Genomic DNA, 15,880 nt, shown 5'->3' with positions numbered 1-15,880 from the left:
TATAGAGGATTCTTAGGGATCAGTGGAGTCAAAAGTGGACTTAGAGGATATTCGGGATTTAGTTCACCAGATTAAGGATCTGAACCAAAATTGGTTAACATAACCTTTTGTATAAATGTAAACCTAAAAGGAATAGAGAGAGTGAGTTAGTTAGAGTGAGAATTAGAGTTCAGAGATTAGATAGGGTTTGACTATAAGCCTACGGGAAGGAAAGGAAAGGCTACTGATATAGAAGATCAGGCCGAGAAGGAATTCATTGAGTAAATATTTATTTATTAATACAGAAGTGCAATTTATGATTTTTTGTGGTGTTTATTGAGTAATTTAATTATAAACTGTTGTGGATTAGAGTAATTCTACATAACATAAGTGTGCAGGGAATTCAAAAAGAATCTGAGAGAGAGGATAGTGCTCAGAGGAGTATTGTGATGATCGGACAGTGTTGGAGTTTGATTGAATAACCAAATCAAAGCTCAGGAGTGGTAGTGTTTAAAAAATACGCAGAACAAAGTTTAGGAAGGAGTCAAGCAGAAGAGTAATTGAAGATGGAAATCAGTGAAAGGAAGAAGTAATGAAGAAACAGTGCATAGGAATCGTTGGATTAGTCAGATCAACGAACAAGACTAATGGAAGATGAGTGGCAAAGATATTATCGCATGAGATTAAGCTAATAGATGGATGGATCACATCAAGGCACATGTCGACAAAAGGGTGGAAAACATGCAGAATGATGGAGTAGTCTTCATAGGCGGTAAGCAGTATCTCGCGTGCCCTCAAAGCGATAAACGGCATTCTATAATTTCATGCAATTAGCCTAAGCGGGTGACACGTAGCACACGATGGAAAGGGAAAACCACTTTTCTCGCACGCTCTCTACCTAATATCAGTCGTGCAAAAATCTGCGCAAGATTTCACGATAGCCATTTGATTGGATGGGTCACATCGACGGTGGAGATTTTTCGGGCTAGTAGGCAAGCGAACAACACGATAACTATTGGATCGGGTGAGACAGATCAATGGTGGAGATTTAATGTGCTAAAGAAAGCATCGATATATGTGCAAAGGTTTGTGGAATGGTGGAAAGGTAAGGTTTTAAGTATGGGTTATGAAATATTTCTATTATATGGGAACTATAATATAAATAAGTGAGATTAATGTTTTATGGTAAAGCTTGATAGCTTCCGCTTAGATATTCAATTAAAAGACTTAAACGTTGGTTTAAGAGGGTTTCACCATTGATATTGGTGTTCACCTTGGGACATGACAGAGACATAGTGTGACATGCAATTTTATTTGCATACTGTGGGTATGTGTGGCTTAAGCTGCGTCAGAATCCCTCTTTCACCTCTGAAATAAATAAGTTCCTACACATAGTTTTTTGAAAAAAATGAATAAGGCGAAAGAAGAGAAAGGCTTCCTGCGTAGAGAGGTGATGCAAGTAACTCCACCAGGGTACTGAATAGGTTCACTGGCAGTGGAGCGATGCTTGTGTTCCTCTGTGACTCCACTAGGGTACTGTCCAGGCCTGCTGGCAGCGAGCAACACCAGAGATGAAACTTAAACTTTGACAATCATATTACTTGTCCACCAATATACCCCTCATCCCCAATCGAGACAACTCAGTTGACTTGGCTTGGAATGTGTGTTGACCAATCAAGAGCATGACAGGTGCTACATCTTTCAACCAAGCTAGTGTGGAAACCATGGTGATCAAAGAATCGAACAATACTTCCGAAAGGGTTAGACTCACTTTTCAAGGTCCATTCAAGAGAGCTGGAGTTGTACCAGTGTGTCGCCAAGTGTTGTAGCATCTACAACCACCCTCCAAAATTTTGGCTCGCATGCAAATTTTAGAGCCTACCTTAGATCCTGTGATAGATAATCCTTGGTCACTTGTTGGTAAGATGATGATTTCAAGCTCCCATCCTTGATCTTAAGAGTTGTCTGTGTTCTCATCTTTATGTAGCATGTGTCATTTTTTGGCATAAGGGTTGTTGTCTATCATGTAAAGGGAATGTTGTTTTGGTTCAAGGGAATTATGTGTGTATGAGTGGTCACCATCACATAGACATGTTTCACTCTCACTTCACGCACACTTGTCATGAAGGTTGTTGCATCAAGAAAATTATATCTTATGCATTATGGATGGTCTACGTTGTGTCACTAAGTGTCTATATGTGATCATAGTCAAGTCTTATCAATGTTTTCATATGTTTCACTGATCTCACACTTAGCCATTTTCCCAAGCAACCTAGCCTCATCCAGCTTCCCAAAACTATGCGCTTTGCTTCTACAACTATCAAGCTTCCTCCCTTGCTTGTTAAAACCCCGTAGTGCGCATAAACCCAAGCCAGCACTACTCTTCAAAAATGCGCAGAGAAGTCAGGAAGCCAGCACTGCTTTCCAGAAATACGCAGAGCAGTTCGGTTGCACTGCACTCAAAAATTGCGCAGATGTGTCCTCCCAGGACCCCCTATCCCACAGCAGCGTCTCAAAATTGCGCAGTGTTGTCCAAGTTGTCCTATTAGTCTCGTATGCAGAAACTACATAGACAAGCCTCCCAGGGCCTCATTTCGGTAACAATCACTTTCCGCTGAAACCCCATTGATCCATCCCCCAGTGAATATAAGAAAAGGTGACATGCTGAGGTCACTCCCAAGGAATTGAGGAGAAGGACCAAGAGACCAACTAATGGAAGAGATCATGACCGCATGCAAACTCCGTCGGATGCATGATCATCTTGAGGGTAAGTATGGTAAGTAAAGAACACCTTTCGAAGTACACCTCTTCGTTGAGTTTGTAGTATTGCTTGTCATTGTCATATCATCTTGTCCTCAGTAACATGCATGTTCGTAAACATGAAAAGTCATTTTATGTGTTTCTTCTACATATCTTTCTTCCTTTTCACTTGTTTGACCAATTGTCATCTTTGGCATGTTGATTTATATGTCATGCTTGCGACCTCATTCTGGTGATGTTGAAGGTTGTGCTTGAGTTGTGTTCGCTACAAAAACATCTATCACACTCACACACGATGTTGTAAGTATTATCGCGCACGTGTCGTCATGGTCGTCTAAATGTCTATCTGAAGTGTCGCACTTATCACTTTCACCATTAGACAGTCTCGCAATCAGTCACAATGAGCATATGTTATCTTGTTGGTTTGAGGTGTTTTGTCATCGAGTCATGATTGATTGTGTGTTCACAAGGTCATGTATTGATGAGTTCACTTGCTCACACACTTAGCCATTTTTCCAAAAGAATTGTCGACCAGACCACCCTCCATCAATCAGACCTTTGTTGAGCTTCACTGCGCAGTCTCAGCCCTCAATGATCATGTACCACTACCCAGAATTGCACAGAGCTTGAGGCTGCCTCCCAAGCAGTCTGCACTGTGCAATCCTGGAATCAACCCAACTAACTGTCACCCAAAACAACACAAAATTTTCTCAGTAATTCATCTCAATCTATGCTACCCGCAAGCAAATCTATCAAGATTCCCACTGGTCAACTGAGAGTTTGATCGACAGTGACCCTGGGTTTCACTCCTCCAAAAAATTGTGCAAAAGCTGCCAAGCATGCCCGCTTCCTTTGACTAAAGAAATTACACAGACATGAAGGATAGGCACTTGCTGCCTGTCACTACACTGTCCTTGAAATTTGCACAGTTCTGTCAGCCAATCACCTTGTCAGCCAACCTGCTGCTCCTGAAAACTGCGCAGTTTTGATGGGTTTTCCTATAGTTGCCCGACACCGCGCTTGGCCCAGAAACCACACAGACATGTCCTGCAAGCTAGCCTCCCAGTTCTGTGCAATTTTGGCCAACAAGCTCCCACAACCCGCTGGCAACCTTCCCAAAGAATCTGCTCAGTTTTCACTGCTAGTGTCCTCCATGTTGCCTGCATTGCCTCCCTGGAAAATTTGCACATTTCTGACCTCCAGCCGAGCTAGATCCCGCATATTTTCGCTGTTGTTCTAGACTTCTCATCTCAGCCTCCCAGTGACCTCTATGCAATTTTCCTTGATAGTGCCCCAGAGCCAGCATCCCGACCTGAAATGTGTTATGTTCAATTTCAGAGCCTTGTCCTCTTTCCCGGTCACCTGCAACTGAAACGAAAGATGATGCTTCATGGTAGACTAGGAGATTTCTAGACTTGATGTTGTCTCATCATGATTGATTGCAGATGAAGGTACATGGATCAGACATGGCGCGACGATGAATAGGATGAACAAGGAACACATCCTAGGAGACTTGTTCGTGAATGAATGAACACATGAAGCGTACTGAGTAGCAAGCAAAGGAGACACATGTGCATGCATGAACTATCAAGCGAACACCAAGACCATAAAATACTCTGCACACCTTGCCATGTGGAGGTGAAGCTATGATACACCAATAGCACACTCAACACTTAACAGCACTGCAGCTCGACATGGACACCACCAGCAACATGAACATACCAAAATTGCCGTGTTGAGTCATGTCATGGGTCATCTTGGCCACATCAATATTGTGGGCCATACTATTGTAATCAATGTAATGTAATGTGGAAGTCCAAGAGACCCATATGTCAAGTTGAAGAGTCATGTAAGTCAAAAAATCATGAGGGAAGTTGAACAGTCACAAGGGTCAGTTTCACCCTTGGCTATATATACCCCTCATTTGTACATGCAAAGGAATTTTCACCTTGGCTCCTTCTACACAACCTTGAGAGTTTGTAGTCTTTTCTTTGAGGAGCGAGCAGTGGCTCGAACGCCTCGCTATCGGGGTTAGTGATGTAATGGTGTATGGATGTGTCTTGAAAATTTCACTTAATTCAGAAGCTTGTTAACATGCCATCACGTTTTCACACATATATTGTATTCGTTTGTAAGACTATTTTTTGGACGCTTGTAATGCATGTTGATTTAACCTGTATTAATAAAAATGAAGTATTTCGATTGTTTTAGTGCATATGCTATTGGAAATGTGTTGTATATGTTGTTAACGTTGTCTCGCCCGTGTGGACTACTCCGTCAGACACTTGACTGACTCATTCACGTAAACTTGTTATAATGATCGTCTCACTCGTGTGGACTATTTCACTAGGTGTTGCACATGCTATCTTCTCACCTTGTGTTTTGTGACAGCCGCATCTATTTGGACTACTTTTCTGGAAGTTGCGCACATCCTGTTGTGTTGTGTGTATATAACAGAGTTGGGACTATTCCCTTTCGACTTGAGACTCACTCTCACCCTCTCCCTCTGCAGTGAAAGAACCTTGACACAAGCGACATTAAGAACTCACCAGACACACAAACCTCGTTGTTTGAAGACTAAGAAAACCACTCTCATGTGCTAACATGAAAGAGTTAAGGCATATCTTTAAGATGATGGAAACCAAGCCATCATATCGGATGGGACTCCTACACCAAATGGTGTGAGGTCTAGTTGGGACTTCATACCGGGGAGATCCCCTGAATGTTGGCAAGTCCAGCACTGTCAACACAGGGTTGGCTAAGGAATTCAAACAAGTGATCAAGAAGTGAGGATCAAAGGAAGTACTGGAAGGAAGTGATTTCTAATTCCACTAAATATACTTCATAGAAGACAGTGAAGGATCAGAGAGGCAGCGTAGTCCCAAGGAGGGACAACGCAGCAACTGGAGGAGGTTAACGTAGAACTACTTCGGGATAGCAGATATCAGTGTCAGGAATCACTGTGAGTGATTGACAGATGAAATCTCAATTTATCAAAAACAAACACATCAGTAGCAAGGGCGACACAGTCAAAGGGAGTCTCCACACAGTGACTGCGTAGGCTCACGCAGAGACTATGCAATGGGTATTTTAGGAGCTGGGGCTAGTGAAAAATCTCCATATTCAGTGTGAGAAAATTCTCACTATTTTTCTATCAGTTATCTTCTCTGAGTGGATTTCCATTTCTCTGGGGCATCCAGATTGTATTTAGAAATTTACTACCAATAATAGAAAATCTCAATCTGCTGCACTGGTTTTCCCGCATTGGATTTTTCCAAGGACTATTGTCCAAAAAGAAATGTGTCAATGTGATTTTTCATGTGTTGGTGTTTCTCTTTCTTTTCTCAGTTCATAATTTGTGAAGTCTGCAGCTAAATTTATTTTGATATTTACTAAAGCATTGGTAAATAACTTATTATTGTAAACAAGTAGGAGAAATAAATCAATCACTACAGCATAATTTTTCACATGGTATCATAGGGAATATCAGAGATGGCAGTAATTTCTGCAATATATCATGGTGGTGCCACATTGGCAACAAATATATCACCAAAAAGATTCATGCAGTCTGTCGCAGAAATTACCAGCAGAGAAACATAGCATGGAGAACAGTAGGGATCATAATATTTCTGATTTAGCTTCCAGGCTGGAAGAGGAATTTTCTTGCTTATTGAGTTCTGCATCAGCCGAGGATTGGTACATTGATAGCGGGGCTTCAACTCATATGACTGGAGAAAAAGAATATTTCTCGAGCTATGAGGAGGAACAAATGAACTTCCAAATCACAATGGGTAATAGGATGAAATGCACCCCAGTAGGAAAGGGAACCATTACATTCCAGATAGTAGCAGGAGATAGTCTTCAGGCCACTAACGTACTGCATGTACCAGGTATGGGAATGAATTTGATTTCAATATCTCAATTAAAATATAAAGGATATGATGTATACTTCATCGGTAACAAAGAATATGTCAAGCATCCTAAGTGGAAAAATAGGGCCCAGATTGGAACTCGAAGCAACAAGTTATTTAAGTTGCAGCTCAAGTTTCCTATGGCACTGATAAGCAATAATGTCAGTGGAGAGAAAGACTTGAATGAACTATGGCTTAGAAGGATGTGACACTTACATCATTAGGTGATAAGGATTCTCAAGGAAACTATTAACGGGTTTACAATGCTTACTACCAAGCATGATGATACATGCAGAGGCTGCATACTAGGAAAGTACGCCAAAGTGACTTATTCGAGAAGCAACAATAGAGCTTAGAGTGTAATGGTTTTAATAGACTTAGATATCTGTGGTCCAATGTCTATAAGAGATATCAGTGGTGATGATTATTTTTTCACCTTCATAGATGACCATTCTAGGAAAACTTGGATTTATTTCTTAAAAACCAAGGATGAGGTCTTTGATTGGTTTATGGAGTTTAAGGCTCTAGTGAAAAACCTGACAGGAAGGAAGATCAAAATATTGCACTCAGATAATGGTGGAGAATATACAGATTTCTATGCAAGAGAAGGGATCATAAGAGAATGGACAACACCTTATAATCCAGAAAAAAATGGAGTCACATAAAGGAAGAACATACCTATTTTTGGAGCGGCAAAGGTGATGTTATATGATCAGAATCTACCCAAGTTTTTATGGGCAGAAGTGTGCAACATGACTATATACATTCAAAACAGGACCCCTCACAGGGCTTTAGGAAACAAGACGACGGAGGGTGTTTTCACAGAAAATAAGCCAAAAGTGAGTGACCTCATGATATTTGGAAGTGTGGCTTATTGTCATATTCCAAATGAGAAGCGGAGCAAGTTAGAGTAGACTGCCGAAGTTGGATATCTCGTGGGTTATAGTGAGACTTCAAAGGTATATTGAATCTACATTCTTAGCAGTGGGAAGATTGTAGTAAGGTAGGATGTAAAGTTCATGGAAGATAGACCTTTTAGGAAATCTCAAGAGATGCCTTTTGAAGAACAATCTGAGTATGTTCCTCTGGTCCAACAATAGGGAGCGGATCTAGCAAGAAGATAGGTATATGGTTCAAGCACTGTAACTAGTACTAGCATCTCCTCAAGAGAAGAGGAACCAAGAGTGTCACAACAGGTACAAAACAGGAATAAGAATAGATGGAACCTCCCACCAGTAGAGGAAGGACTAGCCGAGAGGTACGACAGACTCTAGACATAGAGGAATTTGTTGGAGCTCCTAGAGCTGAGAAAGGTAGCATAGACAACCTGACAAGTACCAAGCATTCGTAACTCAGGTTGAAGAACCCTCTAGTTTTTGTGAAGTCGTACAACACCAGGTGAGGGTAGATGACATGGTAGAAGAGCATAGTTCCATTATGACAAATGATGTCTGGGAAATTACACCAAGACCAAAGAACAGATCAGTTATGGGTTTGAGATGGATCTACAAGATCAAGTATGTTGTAGATGGTAGCGTAGACAAGTATAAGGCTAGGTTCGTCATGAAAGGATATGCTCAAAAGGAAGGAATAGACTATGAAGAGACCTTTGCCCCAGTAGCTTGTATACCTCTATCAGATCCATTATATCCCTTGCAGCACAGATGGGATGGGATATTCACCAAATGGATGTCAGGACAACGTTCTTGAATGAGGTGATGGAAGAAGAGGTATATATTGAATATCCAGAAGGTTTCGAAACAAATAAATAGAGAAATCATGTGTGTGGATTAGAGAAAGCCTTGTATGGGTTAAAACAAGCACCCAGAGTTTGGTATGGTCGAATTGACAGTTACTTATAGCAGTTGGGATTCATCAAGAGCGATGTCGATCCCAATCTTTACTATATATTAGTAGAAGATGAGTCATTAATTCTGGTATTATATGTGGATGATCTATTTTTGACGGGATCATCCAAACTCATAGAGTATTGCAAGAAGAACCTGGAAACAGAATTTGACATGAAGGATTTGGGGCTAATGCGCTACTTTTTGGGATTGGAATTTTGGTAGCAGGATGGTGAAATCTTCCTTGGCCAAGGTAGATATGTGTCAAAAATTCTAAAAGATTTAGAATGCAGGATTGTCGACCTATGGCTACGCCTATGATTAGCAATTGGAATAAAATAGGTGCATCCGAAGATAAGTAAGTGGACCCCACCTTATACAAAAAACTCATTGGGTCACTTATGTATATGGTCAACACCAAGCCAAACATATGTTATGTTGTCAACACCCTTAGTCAATTCATGGTGGAACCAAAAAGGGTGAAATGGGTAGAAACAAAGCATATTCTCAGGTATGTGCGGGGAACATTGAATTTTGAATTAAGATACACCAACGGCAATGATATCAAATTGAGTGGATTCACTGATGCAGATCGGGCAAGAAGTTCAGTACACAGGAAAAGTACCACTGGGTATTTCTTCGGTATTGGATCTGGGATGACCTCCTGGTGCAATAAGAAGCAAAAGTTTGTAGCACTGAGCTCGATTGAAACTGAGTGTATGGTAGCTATCACAGCAACATGTGAAGCTATATGGCTCAGGAAACTGCTTGTAAGACTATTTAGGAAGAGGATGAAAGCGAAAAAAATCTTCTATGATAATCAGAGTTGTATCAAGCTCTAAAATTCCAATGTTTCATGATCGCTCCAAACACATAGATATTTGGTGTCACTTTATCAGAGACTGTGTTCAGCGTGGGCTAGTATAGTTGGAGTATACTCCCATAGGAAATCAGGTAGTAGATGTACTCACCAAGGCTCGAAGAAGAACAAATTTTGTTCAATCCCGAGAACAATTGGGTATGTTGGAAAATCCCTTTCAATAGCGTGATGTAGAATTTGAGAGGGAGTTGCAGTATAGATGTAGCAATGGCAGTGGAAGTTTCATGGGAAGCATTACAGTAGCAACAGCAACACAGTGCATAAAATAGATACTTCAGAGACAAAGCAACATGCAGTTGGACATTGTTGTTAGAGCACATTCCTCGCTAAAATGGAGTGTTAGTTTTTGGTAGTATTGAATGTTCTCTAGCCATGAAAATTAGTGGAGAGGCTAAGGCACATGAGTTATAAAGAACCCAGAAATCCTTTGGCGAAATTCCACCCGGATTGTATTTTATTAAAATAATTAATATTTTTAATGGGGTTCCTAAGTCTAAACTTAGGAAAATTAAAATATTAATGAGTATTAATCAAAATATGGGTGAGAATGTTCTGGAAGATGGATCAAGTCAATTTTTAATCTTAGCCATTGATTAGAGACTTAATCTCGATTTTTGAAGTCTCAACGAGAAAAGTATAAGGAGGGTTGAGGTTCATTTGAAAGATACAGAGGGTTGATCAGTCGGTTCGATATTCCTAGGGCAGGATTGGCTAAGGAATTCAAACAAGTGATCAAGCAGTGAGGATCAGAGGTAGTACTAGAAGGAAGTGATTTACAGTTCTAGTGAATATACTTTAGAGAAGACAGTGAAGGATCATAGAGGTAGCACAGTTCCAAGGAGGGATAGCACAACAACTGGAGGAGATTGACGAAGAACTGTTGGGGGATAACAGAGATCAGTGTTAGGAACCATTGTGAGTGATTGACAGATGAAATATCAATTTCTCAGCAACAGATGCAGCAGCAGCAAGGGTGACACAATCAGAGGGAGTCTCAACACAGAAGCCACGCAGTGACTTCGTAGGCTCATGTAGAGACTGCGCAGTGAGTCATCTAGGAGCTGGGGCTAGTGGAAAATCTCCAGATTAAGTGTGAGAAAATTATCATTATTTTTCTATCAGTTATCTTCTCTTAGTGGATTGCCATTTCTCTAGGGCATACAAATTGTATTCAGAAATTTACTACCAATAATAGAAACCCTAAGAAGCATCACTACAAGAGTGATTGTCCTAAAAATCCAAAGAATAAGAAGAGAGATAGAGATCATGCTAACATTGTTGAAGGAGGAGACCCAAGGAAAGGAAAACTCGAAGAATCTTATATAAGGGACTTACACTATTAAGTCCTTTTCCTTTTAGTCTTAGATATTATGTTTTGTATTTATAATGTTTATAGGTTTTAACATGTTTTTGGAAAAGACATTTTCTTTTGTTTTATAAGTTTATAGGTATCCTTCAAGCTTTGGAGGGAGCCCCCAACAACTACCAAAGATAAGTATCTCATCTCCTTTAAGTTTTTGGTTTCATGTACTTGTTTAAGTTTTGATTATATTAATATTAATCACCATTCTCCTTCTATTGCCTTGATTAGGAAAACATCGGATATACCCTCAAGGAGTTTGAAGAGAGCCACCCAAGATAAGATTTGTAAACAAAGGTATGCCTTAAATTACAAAACATTGATTTCATTATAGTAAATGTTTATTCATTATCCATTACTAACATTGTTGTGTCTAGATATATTGAATCATAGTGATTCTTGTTTTGGGTGATTCATCACTTGATAAATCTACCCACCCCACTCATATTCTTAACTGGTTTTGTAGAACCCTAGACAGGTTCTTTAGAAAACCCTAAACTAAGGGTATGTTAATGTGAATGACTGAAACCCTAAATTGCTTAGGGTTATTGAGAAATGATATTTGAAGATTTGTTGATAATGTCATGTTTGGGATTTTTGTATGATCAAGAAGATCTAAGTTGTTAGGATTGAATGATAAAGTCTAAAATCCAACCTTTGAAATATTAGTAATGTTGAGTTTTCTATGTTTCTACATTGAAACCCTAACTCATTAGGGTTTGGTGGAATGTGCAAGCAATACCCTTATAATGTCTTAGAAATAATTTCCTTGGTATGTGTGTGTTTTTCTAATGAAACCCCAGTCTAATCAGGTTTGTTGTGTATTGATATTTGTGAGGTTGGGTTTGACTAACACATGATATGAAATGCCTATGCATGATGATGAAGTCCTAGATGTATGAGTTGACTTTTTTGTCAGTGCTCATGAATCCTAGGGTTTGGAAACAAGCCATAGTCAAAGTTTGTGTTTCTAGGATGAAGGTTTTTGTGAAATTCAAGGGTTTTGGAGTTAAACCTTAGTAGAAGTGAAAATCTTTGATGAATGATGACAATATGATAATTTGAGATTTGTGTAAGATTGCTAAAATCTGAGTTTTAGTTGGGATTGATGTTTGATTGAAAATATAGGGTTTGCAACTAACCCTAGTGGAAGTTGTTCATGTTAATGACTAAGTTGTGAAAGGTTTTGATTGATTCTTTTGTATAAAATCTAGGATTTGTATGAATCCCTAGTGGAAAGTCTAACATATGAATTCTGAAAGTTGTTAGATGCTTTGTAAATCTATACTTTGAATTTTTTCTAGGGTTTGCTATATGTTGTAGTAGGGTATGTTACACCTTTGAAAGAAACATTGAAGCCCTAGATGGAATGAAAGTTGTTATGAAGAAGTCTATGGTTTATGACAAAGTCCCTAGCAGATGTTGAAGAGTATATGTCTCTTGTTTGTAATTAAATTTGGGTATCTGATATGTATAAAGTTGAAATGTGTCTGTGATTCTAATATGGCTAACTTCATGCTTCTATAGATTTGGTTGTACTTGCTATCTAAGTTGTGTAGGTACACAATCTTCAATTTGGTGAAGATGCTCGTTGATGTGATAAGGATGATAATAACTCTAATGAAATAATTAAAAGTCACGAAAGATTCTCCAAAAGAAGCTGATCTCCCCGAGGAAGCCTGAATAGAAGAGATCTCCCTAAAATTAAGAGGGAGTTTGGATAAAGAGATGCTCCATGGTTGAGAGGGAGGGCATAGCTTGGTTTTGATTGGAGAATGAATTTAGGAGGATATGTTGTTGCATGACAGGTAGGAAAGAAAAATGTATAATTAAGGAATATTTTGTCAGAGATTCGGTTGATAGTCCTACTATGAAAAGTTGAGAAGCAACATCAAGACCTCGAAGGTTTGCATTTGATTATGTACATATCAAAGTATATTATTGATTGGGGTTGTGATTGTACAGGTGGATCTCTCGAAAGTATTGATAGCATGTTGGTTACCAATCAGTTTGATTGGGAGAGATTAGTTATCCTTGATATGCTGGATCTAGGAATGTTGAGGCTTTTTTAGTGAAGCATTTCCTGGGAGGACATCTGGCTGGCAATTTGTGTTGATGTCTAGGTCCCGAATGTAGAAAGGTTTGTTGGTTATTGAGATTTGTTTTTGGATACACACCTGGATTTCTGGGTTGATGGTTAGCTAGTAATCCTCATGGTACCTAGAGAGGCTAAAAGATTGAGTCCATCTTATTCCCACCTGGATAGATTACCTTGGTCAAGAATCTAGTCCATGACATTGTGGTGCCCAAATTGTTGAGAGACCAATGGATAAATTGCCTTGGTCAGGAATCTAGCTTGTGGTATTGCGGTGCCTAAATTTTTGAGAGACTAATGGATAGATTTCCCTGGTCATGAATCTAGTCCATGGCATTGCAATGCCTAAAAGTTCTTCATGGTTCATATAGTTGAGACCTTTCGTGTACTTGTATATGATGAATACCTCCCTAGTTAAAGGGGAGTGTTGGAATATGTAACTAGGTTCGGTCTTCATTCAATGTATTTGAGTCATCTTGTAATGTACTTGTCAAAAGAATAAAGAAACTAATAATTATTATTATTATTATTATTATTATTATTATTATTATTATTATTACTTATGACTTATTAAAGCATGGGTTCCATGCTTTGGTGATCATGTTCCGGGGACATTTGTCCAAAAATAATCGTGTCAAATTTGGTGTGTGTGCTTGTATTTTCTAGGTTTCCAGTTTATCTTCCATAGTATTTTTTATGAATATTGCAGTGTGATTAATTCGTTGTTTCCGAAACAATAAATTGCTTAATTAATTTATCAGTTAGAAGAATTAATTTCAGTTGCTGCAATAGAATTTAAGTGGTAAAATTTTCACACTTACTACCTGTTAGTGTCAGTCTTTCCAAGCCTTCCTCCAGTGATCAAATATGCTCTTACAAAGTGATTTTGAAGTGTCAAGGTCAAATTTTGTCATTTCAAAGAGTTTTCAAGCAAAATTTGGTCACTAGGCATTAGGTCTAGGGTTTGCTCTCACTCCTTCTAAAGTTGTCCAAATGTCGGTCCATGTCATCATTCAGCTGAGTCTATCATCATTCATAGGGTTTTCATTATCATGCCAGTGTCTAATGAGTCATTTTACATCTTGTTCATGCTTCAGTTGCGCCTAGGCAAGCTCATTTCCCTCTCCTAGGGTTTTGAAAGCTAATTTCTCTTGGACGGTCAAATCATCAGAAAAACTTGTATCCAGATGTTCATACACCTTCCCCTATCCTTCATATACCTTATCAAATGCTTCCCATCACTGAGATCCCCCAAAATCCTCATTTTTGCACAAACCCTAGTTTCTAGCTACAACTGGCAATTTTCTAGGTTTGGCCTGTGTTTTTCCCTTTTGGACCCCTTCCCCTAGCTCAATATCTGATATTCCACTTTCCCCTACTTCCTAACATCCCTCCCCACTCCCAAAAATTTCCCCAAGAATTTAGAAGCCTCCTATCCCCTTCATTTCGCTCCATTTCGACAAAATTCCTTGTTTCACACATCGGGACAAGTCGCACTCAAATGATGTTCCAGAGAAATAAAAGATAAATTTTGGAAACCTGAGAGAGGTTTTTGTCCATAACATGCCAAAGAAGAAAAACCGCCTTCACTTTTTGCACAGGTGTCATGGTTTTAGAGAAATGTCAAAATTGCAATCGCCAGATCCAAGGAGGTTGGCCAAGGCACTAAAACGACGGAAAATGCCTGATCCACTCCAAATTTTGGACAAAGCCTCTTTGACTAAGCATGGAACTAAATAGCTCAGCCCCAGCACAAATTCCAAGAAATTTTGAGCATTTTGGGTCATTTTTGGTTTTTTTAGGCAAAAAACAGGTTTTTCCGCTTGACGGGTCTCACCCCCCGCGCGACCCTTTCATTTGGTTACTCCGTTCCGGGAAAACTCAGCATTTCTGGATTTTTCATGAAACGTTACACATGCTCACCCATTTCCAAGAGATTTTATGAAGTTTTGGGCCTCCAGAAAGTCAAAAAACAAGCAAAAAATGACTTTCTGCCACATTTTTGACACACAGAAAGAAGTCTTGGGATATTGCAATTTTGGAAGGGTAAATGACCACCAAATTCATAAATTCCACTTGGGTTGGAAAGTAGACTCACATACCTTTCCAACAAGCCTACTTTTCCCTCATTTGGACACCTGGAAGTGCCCCAAAAGTGCTCTCAAAGGCGCGTGACCCGTCAGGCAAATTGCTCAGGATTTCAGCCTACAGCTCAGCAAAACACAGTTTTGACTGTGTTTGACTTTTTGGAGTTGATTTTTATCCTTCTTGTTGTAAATGATGTAAATTTATGACACTTTTACACTTATGTATCTCTTCTAGAATATTCATTCATGAGATAGGTGAAAATTAAATGAATGAATTGGTTTCCTAGCTTATAGAGGCAAGTTGTTTTGACTGCCTAGTTTTTAGTACTCAGTTTAGAATTGGTTGAAACAACTCCTAGGATAGTGAGCTCGACCCCTAGAGGCAAGGAAAGATGTTAGATTACCTATATTATGTATTTTCTTAGTCATTTTCAGGGGTTGGAGAGTTGGACTCTGGAGGGAGAAGCTCTTATTGTATTATTCACTGTATCTCTGCAATTTTTGGCAAAGGAAGACCAGGGTTTTGCAGTCCTTTTTGGGATTCTTGTGGTCAAATGTATTGATGGTGTGTTTCTTTCTGTACTTGTAAGTGTGTTATGTGAATCATTTCCTTACCTTTCCTTCTGCAAATTAGGCAAATGAAGTGTTAAAGTAGAATTCATGACTGTCATGCTCTGCTTTTAAGTTTGCTTAATATCAATGTTTTCGACTGTTTAAAGGGAATTCAAGGTTATTGCTTGCTCTCTTTAACTCCTCACCGGTCATTCTCATCCATCCATCTCTATTAAAGGCATCAATATTGTTTCCTACCTCGCCCCAAAGAACCCCCTGCGAAAACTGTGTCCAATCCCTGCACCTAAAATTGCCATTTCCCCAATTTTCCACCAAAAACCCTAAAAATCCCAAATCAACCCTTTTGATCAGTTTACTAGCCTAAAATCAGTGTTACCCTATTGGTTAT

Source organism: Pinus tabuliformis, chromosome X (assembly GCF_031772625.1).
Source record: "Pinus tabuliformis cultivar Carrire ecotype Pingquan chromosome X, CPIR1, whole genome shotgun sequence".
Classification (NCBI taxonomy): domain Eukaryota; kingdom Viridiplantae; phylum Streptophyta; class Pinopsida; order Pinales; family Pinaceae; genus Pinus; species Pinus tabuliformis.
This window is presented reverse-complemented; position numbering follows the sequence as displayed.